A 15,710-nucleotide genomic window follows, 5' to 3' on the forward strand; every position below is an offset into this window, starting at 1 on the left:
GTCATTTAGGTTGGAAAAGACCCTTATGATCATCAAGTCCAATCATAAATGGGGTGTGGCCCAGACCTCTGGACATCACAGCACAATCCCTGGACACAGAGGAACATTTCTTGGATGATAAGGAAAAGGAGGCAAGGGGAAGGCCCTCAGAAGAATTTTCCTTAGGTGCCAGATCCATTGGTCTTTGGACCATAACTAATCTTACTCTGATGATGTCCTAGATGCTGGTGGGTGAGCTGTCCCTGACTTCCATTGGGGGACAGCATACATCACACCAATGAGCAGGTAAGCATAAGCCGTGCCTTGGTTTCAGGATCTAGCAGGAGTCTTAGCGCGGAAACTTTCTTCTGTGGGATTGAAGGAGGATGGGTCCTTTCATATTGCTACGTGATGCCAACTTTTATCAAAAACAAGCATTGAAAAGCTAGAAAATTAATAGTTAATGGCATTATAAATCTTAATGGAGACTTCATAGAAGCAATTTGGTTTTCTTGAGTATAGATTTCATTACAGTGCACACAGAGCAATGGAGAGCAAGTAAACATGGCTCATCAGATTATTAACGGACAGAAAGACTTTGGCCAAAATAATTTATTCTTATTTCATTTACTATTTAGATTTATACAGGAGTTCAACAAAGACATCTAACCCAGTGCTCCAAGTAAAAAACAAAACCTCCATATTAAGGGGAAAAAAAAAAAAAAAAAAAGTAGACAAAGCTGTCCTCCCTAAAACTAAAAGAAAACCATTATCAGTGCCCTGGTTCTGCAGCACCTTAAAGTTGAGCACCAGCTTAAGTGTTTTGCTGGGCCCATGGCAGAACCAGAGTGTTGATTTTTCTATGTCAGCAATGTTTATCCAGCTATTTTCAAATGATTCTTTCAAAAGGATTTACTACACTCACAGTCTTTCAGTATCTTAAACAAAAATAGAATTTGTCTACCACCGTATCAGGCCTTAAAGGCAGGTTTCATTGTATTTATTACCTTTGGAGTTGTTTTCACCTCATTTCATTGATTTATAGATTTTTTTCGCCCACTAAGGGGATGATAAGCATCCAGTAGCTTGTTTTAACTTGCAACAAGCACATGTTTGTAAGTGTACATCATCCAGGAAAAGCTTGTTCAGTGACTTGAACCTAATCAAGAAACCGAGCTAAATTTAAAAAACAAAAATGGAGTGGAGGGCAAAGACAGGCTTTATCTGGCAGGCAGACCAAAGAGGACTTTGGAACGATTTCAGAAGGTTTCCATTAAGGCAGAACAGCAAGTACAGAAAGATTGTTCATCAACAGCTTTTAAAAGCATCATTGTAAAACAGATGGTCATATTTATGATCCCCATAAATAATGGGGAAAGGTTTATGCAAAGGGAGTTTTAAGCAAAAGTCTCACACCAAACATTGCTGTGTAAGAACAGACACAAAACATTCAAGAATATCTCAGTCGCAAACTTCCAGCTGATGTGATTTAGCAGCAGTGTAACTGTCTCACAGTGGCTGGGAGCTGCCGCCAGACATTCAGTACTGTATATTTTTCTTCATGTTATTGAGAGTGAAAGGTTAGACAGAGACAGGGTTTATAAAAAGCAGACTTTTCTACAAATATTTTGTTTAACCTTCATAAAATATCCCCAGCTTCAGTGCAGAATTCCAGGACTGGAGGAAAGATAAAATATAAGGGATATTTGCCTTTCAGTTAGTACACTTATTCTGGCTTAATTAGAATTTCTCTTCTGCCAAATGACAAAAAATGTTTTCATTTGGATGCAGCAACACAGCAATAAGACCTGCCTTATCAAGGTGGGTGATGGGTGTGGTATAACAGAATACTCCAGGCTCTTCAGAGCTGAGGTAATGTTGTTACATTGCAGTTCAACATACCCAGAAAAAGTTATTTGTTTCTTTTATCACCTCATGGTCCATGATATTTGACCACAGCAAGATGTTGTCTTAGGCTTTTGCACTTAGGCAATCAAGGTCAGTGTAAGAACCAGTCAAAAACTAATGTAAATGGTTATTTTTATTCCACAGTTTTTCAAAAGGAGATATTGAGTTGCAACAAAACAATGTGGGGAAGGCCTTGTTTGTTATTTTTGGGGTGCTTCTGGTGCATCGACATGCAGAATATTAGGAGAATGAAGATGAAAAGCAGTACATTTTGACCTCCAGCTTTTGCCAGCACATGAACATTTGGAGGGAAATAAATGCCAAATTTAGAAAAAAATGTGGTTTTGTCTGGGTGGAGTTCTTCTTTCTTGATCAGCTGTAGAAAGAAGCAGCAATAGAAAGAAGCCTCATTGCTCTCTGTTCATTCCCACTGTTGGTGATTCCCAGTAAAGACTGCTTTTCTCTGCATGGCTGTTTGTACTCCTTCCCACATCCAAAAGCCGGCAGCCCAGCCCCTCTGTTCTTGTTGCCATGTGGATGCTTGGGACCATAGGTGCCTCTTTAATCAGCCTTTTTCACCCTTTGGGGTTCCCCAGTCACTGGGGCTTTGCAATGCTGCTTATAAGCCATGGGACTTGTGCCCCATAGCAGACGGGGTGAATACAGAAGTTACCAGGCTTCAGCAAATGAAGGTACCTGCAAACAGCAAACAGCATTTTCTGAGCCATGTAAATTTCCTAATGGTTCCTGATGGAGCCACTGCTGTGGTCTGGTAAAATGAAAAAACAAGGCTTACAGAGAGGTTAGCCTGGTCTTGATTATGTGGTGGTGTATGTTGTCTGAACAGTGTCCCTCACCTAGGGAATTCATTGGCTACTGGAGGCAGTGTTCTTACACTTACAGCTTACATCTTGCTGTATAGAAAAGGAAATATTTTTTTTTCCTTTTAAAATGGGTATTTCTGACCTGACACTGAAGATTTTCTGTGACAAAATAGATGAAGTCACAACAGCACTTCTGAGTCTTTTTTTCTTGATATTCTTCTCTATCCAGAAATAGCTAATTTACAATGCACAGGAAAAGAAAGATTGTTGTTGCATTATTTATTCATGAAAATAGTGTTATGATATTATCCAGAGAATGTAGCAAATACTAAACTAAGTCCACATTTTTTTTCCCAGACTGTGTGCTGTATAAATGGCCAGTTAGCGAGGATGTAGGAGGACTGCACAATAGATGAAGAGTGCCAGGCAGGGAGGAGAGACATAGCGATTGCAAGGGAATAATTATTTCTCTAGCCCTAGAAGTCGTCATATAGGAGACCAAATAGACCACCATAAGGCTTAAGTTAAAACCTGAAACATTGATTGTGCTGTGCTCCTGCCACTTAAGAATAAACTCTTCACAGTTGTATTGGTCATTTTGGTTGCTGTCCTCAGTGAAAGACTGCTTGAACCCATGTAAGCCCTGCGGTATGGCGAGATCACACCCCAAGCCTGGGGCATGTAAGGATTCCTGTAGACTGTGGACAGGTGACACCCAACAACTCACCCACCTGCATTGCAAGGGACTAGAGGTAGCAGGGCTTGAAAAATGGGAGAGACAACATCCCTTCTTCTATAAACTACTTCATATTTGTAGGTTAATTTGTGAAAAGCAAAATGACACCTTAGTGCTCTTATTAATGAGCTAATTAACTAACCTCCATCTTCCTGAGCTCACACTCTGTTCATAGTGTAACAGAAACAATGCAGGGATGGAGGGACTTCCAGAAACAACCTCAGTGTTCAAGCCCTACCTGCAGCCTCAGGCAGCCAGATCATGGGCAGAGCAAAGTCCAAGACCTCTCTGACTTGGACATCCCTTTCCAGGGCATCCAGCAGTTACTGCAGGAAACCTGCCTCCTGGGACACAAGCCTCAAAACACTGGTCAGAGCTGTGCGCTATGTCAGATCCATGGAAAATGACCAGAAAGCCCAATTGCACAGTGCTGCAGGCTGACAGGAGGAGCACATTGCCAATGTGCCTGCAACAGTAGATATTTTTTTTTTTGTAGGTGGGCTGTGTCCTGCCCCATTCTGAAGCACAGGACACGAAAAAGAGACAGTAGTCCTGGCTGAACTGAGGGAGAAGGGGGAGTATTCCCTAGTCCCAAACCACTCTGTCAGCTTAGTCCAAAATGCAGTAGGAAGACGTGTCAAGAAGCTACCTAAGAAATCTTTCTACCCATAAGACTGGTAGGATCTTAAACTCCTTCTCTCTCTGTAACTGTTCTTTGTGCTGCAGAGGGGAGAAAAAAACTCTTCGTATTTGGAAGCTGGGATCTAGGAAGCAGGAAAGGACAGAGTGATTCCAGAGGAGAGAGAAGGAAAAGAAAAGAGCTCTGTGGCACTTAGTAGCAGAAAGCAGGAGTTGCACCTTGTTGCAAATCTCACCTTTTGCCCCATCTTTCTCATGCTCTTCTCTGCAGCAAGTGGAAGCTGTGTGCTTGTTTATTTTTGTGGGTCTGCTTTAGAAGCAGATGGCATATAGAAGTGCAAATCTTTTTTGTTCATGCCAGAGGGAAGGATTTGAGGGCTTACATACACTGGGAAAGTCATATATGGTAAAGGCTGAGGGATTTTTTGAGCCATTTTTAGTATCTTATTCTTTTTCATTATATATATTATTATTATTATGACATACATAGTACCAGACTATATATATACATATATAGATAGATATAGATATTCTCTATACATATAGTATCCAACTTATTAGTAACGCTTTTGGATTGAGAAGGCACTTAGGCTGCAAGGTGTTACCAGGGGACACATTCCCCCCCTGCATCAGGTGAAGGCAGAAGGTAAGGTATCACTGCATGGTATGAACCCACCACTGCAACATCCACATGGTAACTCAAACTAAATATGCCAGGATGGAAAAGCAGATGAAAGTGACAGAAAGTGAGCCTTGACATGATTTAATTCGAAGAAATATTTTCCATTTTGGGAACAAAGCTTTCTAGACTTGGCTGCAGCCTTTAAAGATATGCTATCTCAGAATTATTTTTTTTTCCTCTGTGATTTTTCATAGCAGTAATCATGTTCATGGGCAGGGGGAAGGAAGGGGTAGTGATAAAAGAAAAATTGCACTCAATTTACCCTCAGGAATTAATTTGATTATAAAGTAATGAAATGAATGTTACCCCTGAGTGATTTCCAGGCAAATTTTACAGATTAGCATTACTCCTTGTGAAAATGTTGGTGATTTTGTTTCTAAGCCTACGATAGTTGAAGACTGGGAGATATAGCGCTGTGTCCTGCTCTTGCAACTTCACAAACAGGGCAATCCTCGAATATATGAGGAGCTGCCTGCTTTTTATTTCATTTTTTTTTATCCTGCTTGTGGTTTGCAGCATGAGGGGGGGAGCACATTCCCAGGGGCATCTCCCAAAACAGTAAATGAAAGAGGAAAGGGGAAAATAATAGGGTGGACTTTTCTTGTCTTGGGAGTCTAGTTTATGTCTTGTTTATGCATTTTTATGTCTTACATGCATTTCAACAGCCTTATTCCATCCTCATCCTTCACATCACAGCTCAGTTTACCTCCGTCTCCACCCATAAAGCCTGTAAGACTGAACTTTTTACTTCCCTTTATAACTTCCCTGCATTGCCCATGCCACTGATTCCTTCCCCTCTTGATGTTTCTATTTCTATTTTTTATGTTATTCATTGAACAGATCTGGTAAAAGTTAAAATCAGATATCCGTTCTCACAGGGCCTGCATAGTGTATAGTAAGAACTAGTCTGCTCCAAGGAGCTTGCTACTGAGTCAGACAAGCAGAGACTGTATGAGGGGAAAAGACATGCTAGTATGTTCAGCTGAGTGTGCATGATTGTTAAGAAAATAGCTCAGGGTCATCCGGAAAATTATAGCAGAGCCAGGAACAGAATTCATGTTTCCTAGTCTTTACTAGAAATCCATGCTTCTTTCTCTATAGTAGCAATTTTCCGTAAGCTGTCTTATAAAACAAATGAAATGTGTAATTCAAAAATACTGCAAGAACTAGATGTTTAGGGAAAGTCTCCATGCGAATGACATATTTTTTTCCTGAAACATTAAATTATACAGTGCTCATTAAATTTATTCTTTGCAGGCCTCTTCTCTAAGGTTGAAACCACTTCTTCTGTATCCTCTGCTGAGAAAGACAAGATTATGTGATTTTATACTTACAGCAGAGAACATCAATTTATGATTTATTTCTTTATAGCCACTCAGGTTTTTTTCCTCTTCAGAAAAAAAAATTACTAATTTGATAGCAAGCTATGAGACTATTCGTTTCTAAAGGCTGAGAAGTGATTATGCAGCAATTTTGCCTATGAATTTAAGCTTTGTCCTTTCCTGTCATACAGAGGATTTAAGACTGCATCCAATGCTTGGTTAATGGTAAAATGAGGATCTGCCTTACTACACATTTAAAGAAAACTGTTACAGAATAAATAGCCAGGATTTATACTAGACAGCCAATCTCTACTTGACATCATAAAATAACTTGAGCTTCATAAGGCTGGCTGTTTTCTTGGTGTACTGAGCTGACATTTACAGTTCCCACTTTTGTAGAGAAGCCCTCATTCCCTGCTATACTATCCTCATGTGTCCACATAATCTGGTAAACTTTGCTTTTGTTTAAAAGCTAAAGGTCTTTCTCTGATCTCAAGAAATTTTGGCCAAAGAAAGAAGTAACCCCATCCCTCTCAACATGCTATGCTAATTCAGATAGATGCTTAGGGAATTGGTCAAATTTAGTGCCGACCTAGTTAGATCAACTTGAGTTCTGGCAGGACAGTAAAAGCATATGTGTTTTTAATTAATCCCCTGCCTAAATCAAGGGAAAGGATATTGCATTTTTCAGCAGAATTGCTCCACACAGTGCTGACTGCATATATTTAACAATTCTTACTCATGTAACTGAAGAAAAACATTGGAAATCTTCCAAACCTCATGCAGTTTTTGCCTAACCCTGAACTCCCCTCTACCTGGTGCAGGGCTGGGGCGCTTGGGCTGGCAGCCACAGAAGATCAGTACCTGCAGTCCTAACAGCAGAGGCTTATTCAATGAGAAACTTTGCATTTATGGATTATGTTCCCCCACACACAGCCCCAGTTCAATCCATCCCTTAACATTAAACATCATGAATAATCCCATCCTTTCCTGTCAAAGACATCAAGCATGTGTTTAATTTTCAAGTAAATCCTTGGTAGGAAGCTAGGTATGTGTTAAAGTACGTCATTGAAATTGTCACTAGGCAGGCTCATTATTTAGTGTTCGCAGAATGTATACATTACTTTTTTTTTTTTTCTTTTTTGGTCTGTGCTCTATAGTCTAGCTTTTCAGCAGTTTAATCCTTTTTCTTTTTGTCGTTTCCTTTTTCTTTTCTTTTTCCATGCCCTTCCACTTTCCCTTTCCCCTTCCCTTTCCTTTTCTCTTCTTTCCTTTTTACTTGTCTCCTTTTTTCCTTTTTCTTTTTTTCTTCTTTCTTCTTTTTCCCTCTACTTACTTCCTTTTGAAGGAGTTGGTCAGATTTTGGTTTCTCCAGCTTTTAGATCTGTTTAGGAATCAAATTACTTTTTAAACATGAAACCTTTCAGGTCTTCTGATTTGGCTAACCACAGAGGTCAGGTTTTTATTTATAATTTAAATTATTCTAGATGCTAGCACAAATGAGAATTGCAAAGAGATCAGTTCTGACATGTTCTTTAATACCACATGTGGTTACAATTTGTAATCAAAAGTCACCTTTCCCAGGATAGTTTGGATTTTGGAGGTCAGAGCAGGTAAGATATTTATTTCATGATTAAGACAGTAGGAAGTGCTGATTTGCAGTGTCTTAAAGTACATAAATCTATACATAAGAAGAGAAAGAAACACATTTATTAGAAAGGCAGGGGTCCTATCAGGGTTGTTTTCCCAAGTTTCCTTACTGTTGTAGAACAGAGGTACAAAAGAAGGAGTAAGAGAAAGACAACCTTGACAGACTATGTGTAAGGAAAGCCTTTGACAACAAGAAAAAGTGCTCCAAGGGGCAGAAGAGATACTTGAAATCCCTTTCTACTAGGCAGAGGGCAGTGAACCAGACTGAAATATTGAAAGTACTAAATCTCCACAGTATTTCCTTTATCATTTTACCTTTACAAACCACTAAAAAGTAGTATTCTCTGTAGAGGAAACAATCTTTTCACCTCAGTCAGACTTCACAAGCCAGTGACTGACCAGGCAGACCATATCTCTGGCATTGCCCCTGTCTCTTGTGCATGTTGGAAATGATACAATCCAAAAATAGCCATTTTTCTATGCCAGGTTAGCTTTGTGACTGATAAACTCCTTGAACTGGCTTACTGCCTGCTTATACAGACTGATGAAGGAGACTGGGAGAGAAAACTTTGTCTTATGTGGCAAGACGTGGCAGCATGTGGCAGCAGCAGCTGTGGTTTAGACAGATTTCAAACTCGCTGTGAAAGTAACCCCCAGGTATGTATCGGTGGTGAAGTTTCAGGGCTCTGCTATAAAGAGGAAAGCTTACATTCAATATTCCTCAACTTCCCAGCCTTCTAGATTTTTTCCCAAACCTACATTTTGTCAGAAAAGGAGACACTGCTTAAGACATTTTTTGGAAGACTTTGACCACAATCTTTGTAACAAGTTTTTTCTCACTTAATTTCATTTTTTTTTTTTTTCCCCAACATGAAGACAAATATTCCTTTCAGGAGGTGGAGTTCAGTTATACAGTATAAATGTACAGATTAATAGCTTAGATGCTGATGGGCTTAAATAACAGGTAACGCATGTCGTGATTTTTCAGTGTATTTTTCTACTTTGTGCTGGATTGTTTCAGAAAACTTTTGAGCAAGGAAGTCTTTACAAGAAATGGTGAGAGAAATTACAGCAGATAAAAAGAATTAAATCCACCACCACCACCACACACACACCCCAACAATAAAAAGAATACTCTTGGGTTTACATCACCAAGATGAATACAAGCAGCTACCTCAGGTGACACACCTATTTTCCCTCTCCATCCTTCAGTACTATTTACGAAGCCACAAGTACACAGAAAAGTAACTCCATGCTCTGTCACAGCCTGAAAGTATAGAGGCAGGAGCCTATTTGGAAAGCGATGTACTTGAGGCCATCCACACTACTTGTTTCATACGCTGCTTTCAGCAGTTACTTTAAGTGTGTGCCTATGAAACAATATGCACAGGCTGAGTACAGATGACACTTCTCTTTAATACTCTGCCAGTCTCCAAGTATTTCCACTTCAGGGTGTTTCCTGCACTTGCACGTATTTCTGTATATTTAGTTCACCTTTGTGGCTCTTGGGCCATGTAAAACTGCCACTATGGCAGCATCCTTTGGCAAGGAGTTTCACAAATCTGTTGCCTGAATTAGTATCTCCCACTGTTTGTTTTTAATGTGGTTCCCACTCTCTGAATTTGATGCCCCTTTGTTGTAGAACTGGATGACAGTGAACTCAATCAGGCCCTCTCTGGTATTCACAATTTTATAAATAGTTGTTTACAGTAACCCCTAAATTTCTCTTTTGCCGGTTGAAATGTCCCCATCTACTCAGCAGTGCACTATAGAGAAACCATTCCTTATCTTGGAACATCCTTGACTTACCCTGCCCCAACTCCCATTACATCTGTTCTGGGATTACAGTACACATAGTATTCAAAGGGTGAGCAAAACACCAATGTATTCAGTGGCACTATGATATCCTCTGGTTTTTAATCTGTTCCTGGCTAGCTTTTGACTTGTCTTTTTTTGACTACTATTTCACACTGAACTTACATTTTCTTGGCTCTATCTGTCATAACCATAAGACCTTTCTCCTAAGAAGTCATCATCCACTCAACGTCCATTACTTTACATGGAAAGTTCAGATTCTGTATTTCCCCTTCTGGAACACTTGATGTTTAATTTCCCTACACTGAACTTCATGTTGTTTTCTCACCCACTCACTCAGACCTTTCTGCAGCTCTTCACACTCAACACTTCTACTTGCTACCCTCAGAGTTGCCATCCTACAGCACCTTCTTTTCTGGGTTGTTTCTGGATATGTTGGCTAGCACAGATCCCTGTATGGCTTCCAATAGTTTGACCTCTTATTTACTTATCCTTGCTAGAAGCTTCTCTTAAAACATGGCTGTGTAGTTTCCTTGAAACTGATGAAGATTGTGAAGTAATTGAGCATGCATTTATGTGTATACATATAGCTTGAAAAGAAAAAGAAAATGGCATTTCCCACTTTCTTATATATATGTATATATATATATATATATATATATATATATATATATATATATATATAAAAGCACACTAGCTTTTAATGAAGTCAAGGCACAAATCCTTGAGTTAGACTTGCAGTTCATGGTGTTCTTCATCTTGCCCAGTTGTAATGACTTTTCTGTAGTTCAAATAATTATTTTAAATCTTCTTGCCATGACATAGTAGCAAAAAGGGAAATAAATAGTATTCCTATCTGACAAAAACCTGTCTGTTCCAGCTGGATACAATAACTCTCCTTTCAACACAGCGTTTTTAAACATGCTGACCAGGTAGGTTTCTCAGCGTTACAACAGGGAGGGAAAATATCCACGAGTCATCCTGCTCCTGGATGAGGCAGACCTTCTGCTCCTACTTATTCTCCTGAGGTTGACGTAGCTCAGTTTGCAGGGCAGTATGCAGTGGGCTGGGTCTTACAGCAGCACTTTTGCAGGAATAGGTGGTGATTTGAGTGGTCTTCCAGGAAAAGAGGCTGCATGGTATCAGAAACCTGAATATTGGCTGGAATGTTTTTTTTTGCATTGGATGATACTTATTAATTTGCATAGAAGCATCATGATGGGAGTGCTGTGTTGTAGTTTTCCATGATGAACATCTATCTTGCAGTAGTTTAGATTTCCTTTGTGCCAAGCAGCAGCAAAGGAGCCTGCTTGTGCAGCATTTTTCAGGGGGGGGTACCCAGAACACAGGTGTGGACTAGAAGGTCCTGGTTTCTCATCACTGACACCCATTGACAGCTTCTCCTCTGATTTCTAAAGGATTTTAAAACACAGTGAATGCTACTGTGCTACTCAAATGGAACAAAAAGTGGTCAGCCTTTCCTACTGAGTGTACAAGATATGAAGACCTTTGTGGGTTCCTGGCACTTCTTCACAGTGATCCTGTGTGTGCTGATGTTGTTTTCATCCTGTTTCTATTTCCTCATTTTTCTGTAAGCTTTCACACACTTTTATCACAGTCTGTGATGTTTGAAGTGAGGGCACAAAGCTCAGCTAACAAACCTACACTCGGTGAATACAAGTTTGGATCATTTATACCAGCAAGGTGCCATAAAAATTACATAATCTGAGCAGAAAGTGCAGTAGGAGTTCTTCATAAACTACATCATCCTTCTCTGTAAATTTGTACTAGACAGAAACCAAAGACAAAATAATTTCTAGGGCACATGAAAGCTAATACAGGGAGATTAAATACAGTCAGCAAATGAAATCAGCATCTGGACTCAGTGGTTAATGGAACATTTTGGTATGGAGATATAACGCAACATAATGCAGTAATGTTAGCTGATTTTTCACAGACTGGTAGTTATATATCATTACAGCTTTTTATGCCCTAATCAGCAGCTTTGAGTGCTGCTCCTGCCTGTAGACTAGGATCAGCCATGAATAAAATTGTTTCTAATGTCTTGACTAAAGGAGTGCATTTTCAGAGGATACAAAGAAAACCAAGAATTGAAAATACTGATTCTGCCATAGTCTTACCCTAGCCATGCATGACACTACAACACAGCCATTCCTTCTTCCAAAAATAGCTCTCTTAAAAGGGGAGGCATTTCCTTTGGGAAAAGAATCTACCAAGAAGGATTTTAAAAACTAGGGTTTGTTTACTTGGCCGTTTGTCCTGTCATGAATCATGTCTCACAGTAGAGCCCAAGGCTCTGACTGGGCAACCGTGGCTCAGAAAAGAGGTCAGATATGTGTTACTGCATATTATCTGTAGTATGACTCCAAGCACTACTTGTAGACTGCCATGGCAAATGCTGTGGAGATGCTATTCCCAGTTCTGCATGGAACATCTGTAAGATGGACTTGCATCGTATTTTTTCTCAAGGAGAAGAGCATAAGATTGTTTCTGTCACTTATACATATACCATATCCTGTCTGTTCAGTGGCACTTCTATCCATTTAAGATGCCACCCTCCATTTATATAACACTTTGATACTCCACACACTTTAAATAATCTTTCTTTACCCATATTTGGGCCAGCAAGTTAATGCCAACAGTGCACTGCACCATGCCCCCTGTAGTTAGGTGAAGAAATTATGCCAAGAAAATTAAGAAGCAACTGAGGGACACAATGTGTTTTTTCCATAATGAAATACAACCCCATGAGCATTATCATCAGCTAAATTGCAGTTTGCAGGATTACAAATATTCTGGCTTTTCTACATACCTACAAATGTTAAAATAAAAACTTAGCACCTTGTGGTAGTATATGAAGCTGCTGATTCTCTATTGATCACATATAAATTGGGAGTAAAGTGAAGAAGTTGAGTTTCCCTTTGCTGAAGGTCAACACTATTGGTCTAAAGCAATGCAGTCAGTAATTTGCTGGAACTAAAACAAGATGACCCTAACGAGGTGTGGTGCAGAAATGTCTTTCTCAGCAAAAGTCCCTTTGTGACAGCATTCATACTTTACAATCAGGCAGACACAAGTGGGTTTGTTACTGTTAGTTACTGATAGTACTGTTCTCCTTCAGGATCTCACATGGACGAGTTTTTGAAATGGTTCTTCAATCTCATAATAGGGAATATTGTACTGTCATGGAATTCTCATTGTGAATACAGCAAGCTATTTTTATGTGGACATAGGAAACAAACATAGGGCACAAACAAATGAGGTGTGTTACACCTAGGCAGTGCCCTTCTGGGTAGTAAGTGTAGCTCCACATCCCCTGTAAGAGCTGCATCACACAGCCAGGCTGCAGGATGAACACTGCCTTTCACCAAACAGACCCTTGCAGACCTGACACATGCCTATCTGCAATGGGATTACTTGTCCCCTGTTAGGTCAGCAAAAAGTGGAAGGAAAGCTTTGTTACTTCAGAGCCTAAATTCATTTGCTTACACACCCCAGACAAAACATGATACGAAAACTCAGCACTTTGAGGAATCTGCTTAAATGGAAATGCAAAGATGCCATGGCACTTTTAAAAAAGAGATATGGAGATAACCTGTGATTAAGAATTAAAGAAATATTGCCACTAATTGAAGAAGATTAAGACAAGGCTGGGAAAGATGACCACAGGGATGGAGTCATCATTTCTTGCAAGGGGTGGCTGTGCACACTGAGGTTGGAAAAAGATTAACTGGGGGAAACGTAGTAGAAATCTATGAAGCATGAATGACTTAGAGGCATTTTTGGCTGAAGGATGCTGTGAATACTAAAGGGCTACTGAGATTCAAAAGGTGAACGTACAAGCCTGGTGCAGTGAAGTCCAAGGGGTGTTATATCCAGCTCAAGAAGTCTCTGAGCCTTAAATGATTGGAAACTGGGAGAACACCTGGAGGAAGTATCATATATATGATTGCTTTTCTAATGCATACTCTTCTCCCTAAGGGCCTGCTAAGGCCCACTAGGCAATGGCTCTTTGGTCTGACATGGTACAGTTGCTCTTGCATTTACGACTTCCTTGGGGCTATAACTTGTAAGCTTGCCCAGATGATCTGACTGTTCTTTCCTCCATAAGCAAAATGGTTTCTTAAGAGTTCTATGGAAATCAAGGACAAGAGTGGAAAGTAACAGTTATATTGCTTTTAATATTGCAGCTACAGGACATGAAGTATTTAATTCTTCATTAGGCATTGTGCCTTGGGACTGTTGTTATATGCAAAGCTGCAGAGAGAAGTGAGTCTTATTTTACTAAAAATAGGTCAAGGAAACAGAATATAACCTTTTAAATAATTGGATTCTACCCAGAATAATTATTTTTGCCATCAACATGAGAATGAAGTGCAAAGAACACAGGACATTCTTGCAAATTGAGTAATTTATTTCATGGAAGAAGATAAATATATTTGTTGGGAATAAATACTGGTATACTGAATTAAAATTACTACAGTGATTTTATATGACATAAATATTACATAACATCACTACAGTGATGACAGTGGATTTTGTGTGACTAACCTGAGACACCACAGAAGATCCTCATTTCCAAAATACTCTAAGCCTGCCTCAGATTGTTTGTTTCAATTCTATATGCCCTGAAATACTGCTTTATTTTCACTCTTATTTTTAATATAGGCTAATAGGCTTCCCACAGAAGAAGAAGGAGAAGACATAACTACTGCCTTTGGGAAAGATGGATGCCAGACTCACTCCTAGGAAATACGCCAAAAGAACATGCTTCCTTCCCTGATTCCAAAGCATGTGTTGTACTAACAGTTATTTCAGTGAGACTGATGGGCTAGAGCAATTAAGCACACAAACATTAGCAGTCTGAACAAAAATCCCTCTATTATGCATTCAATGTGAGAGCTCCACTATCAGTGTACTGACGGTGCAGTAAGCAGGTGTAAAAATCACAACAGTATCTTGCTTCTTAGAAGCTGGGAAACAGCTGAATTCAAGAAAAAATAATAAATGTGGTTAATAATTCACACCTTTTTAATCTTTTTTATAAACATACATATAAACATCATAGCAGCTACGTTTTCCAAAGACTTTCATCAGTAGTTATTAACGGAAGGTCAATCAAGTCATGAAGCACTGCAGCAAAAAAAAATCTTCAGGGTACACCACAGGTAAGCAGCTCTGAAATGCATCAGACAGCATTGGTTTTGCATCAGGTGCAGATCAGAAAGTAAGAAAGGACCACAAGGACTTGGCTAATGTGATCATTGCTCACTTACATTTTCTGAGACATCTAAAAGGTCTTTAAGACTTTACGCTCTCACTAGCATTTAGCCTTAGTTACTCCTAACCTGCTGTGTTCGACAAGAAATAATTTTCTTCTGATGTTTTAATGAAGATGACCTCATGGAAAAGGAGTGTGGATGGGAGGGTAAGACATCCTTTGTAGAGAAGCATGTTTGCTACACCTTGCTTGGAAGGAGAACAATGAAGTACCCAGATGTTGTAGCAGGGTTCAATCACCCTTTGCCATCACAGCTGAGAGAAACTTCTGGAGTTGAGAAGAAAGGAAGCTTAGTCTTAAAAATGGAAACAGGAATTTTAGGTATCAGATGATCAGATTGCACTGTCAAATGTCATTATCTGAAGTCTGTATCTTCCTATAAATGAAGGGGAGTGATGATTTTCACAGATATGGTTGAAGATTCCATGCAGCAACACTTCCAATGGGACTAGTAAGAGCAAGCCAAGTATCCATTCCCTAGCTTAACATCAGCTGGCAACATTCTCACTGAATGGTGCTGAATTAATTGAAAGAGGTCTGAATGAGTGAAAGCAGTACAAATAACACAAACACCTCAAAGTACCCTGAAAAATCAATAAGTCTTTGCCAGGATACTTGCAAAGTCATGTGTTTATATATGAGAAAGATGTGTACATACAGGGAAAGACCACAGTCATGCTTATCTGAGGGTGAAACACCTGGTCTCAGTAGATGCAGTGAATTCACAATTTTTTTCCAAGTCTGCTAATGTTCTGTCATTAAAAAGTATAGGCTGTTAATGCAGAGATTTCATTGGATTGATCTATCAGGCAAGGAGAAACATACTTGCACGTCATATGGCATGTGCTGAAAC

Source organism: Falco naumanni, chromosome Z (assembly GCF_017639655.2).
Source record: "Falco naumanni isolate bFalNau1 chromosome Z, bFalNau1.pat, whole genome shotgun sequence".
In the NCBI taxonomy this organism is placed as follows: domain Eukaryota; kingdom Metazoa; phylum Chordata; class Aves; order Falconiformes; family Falconidae; genus Falco; species Falco naumanni.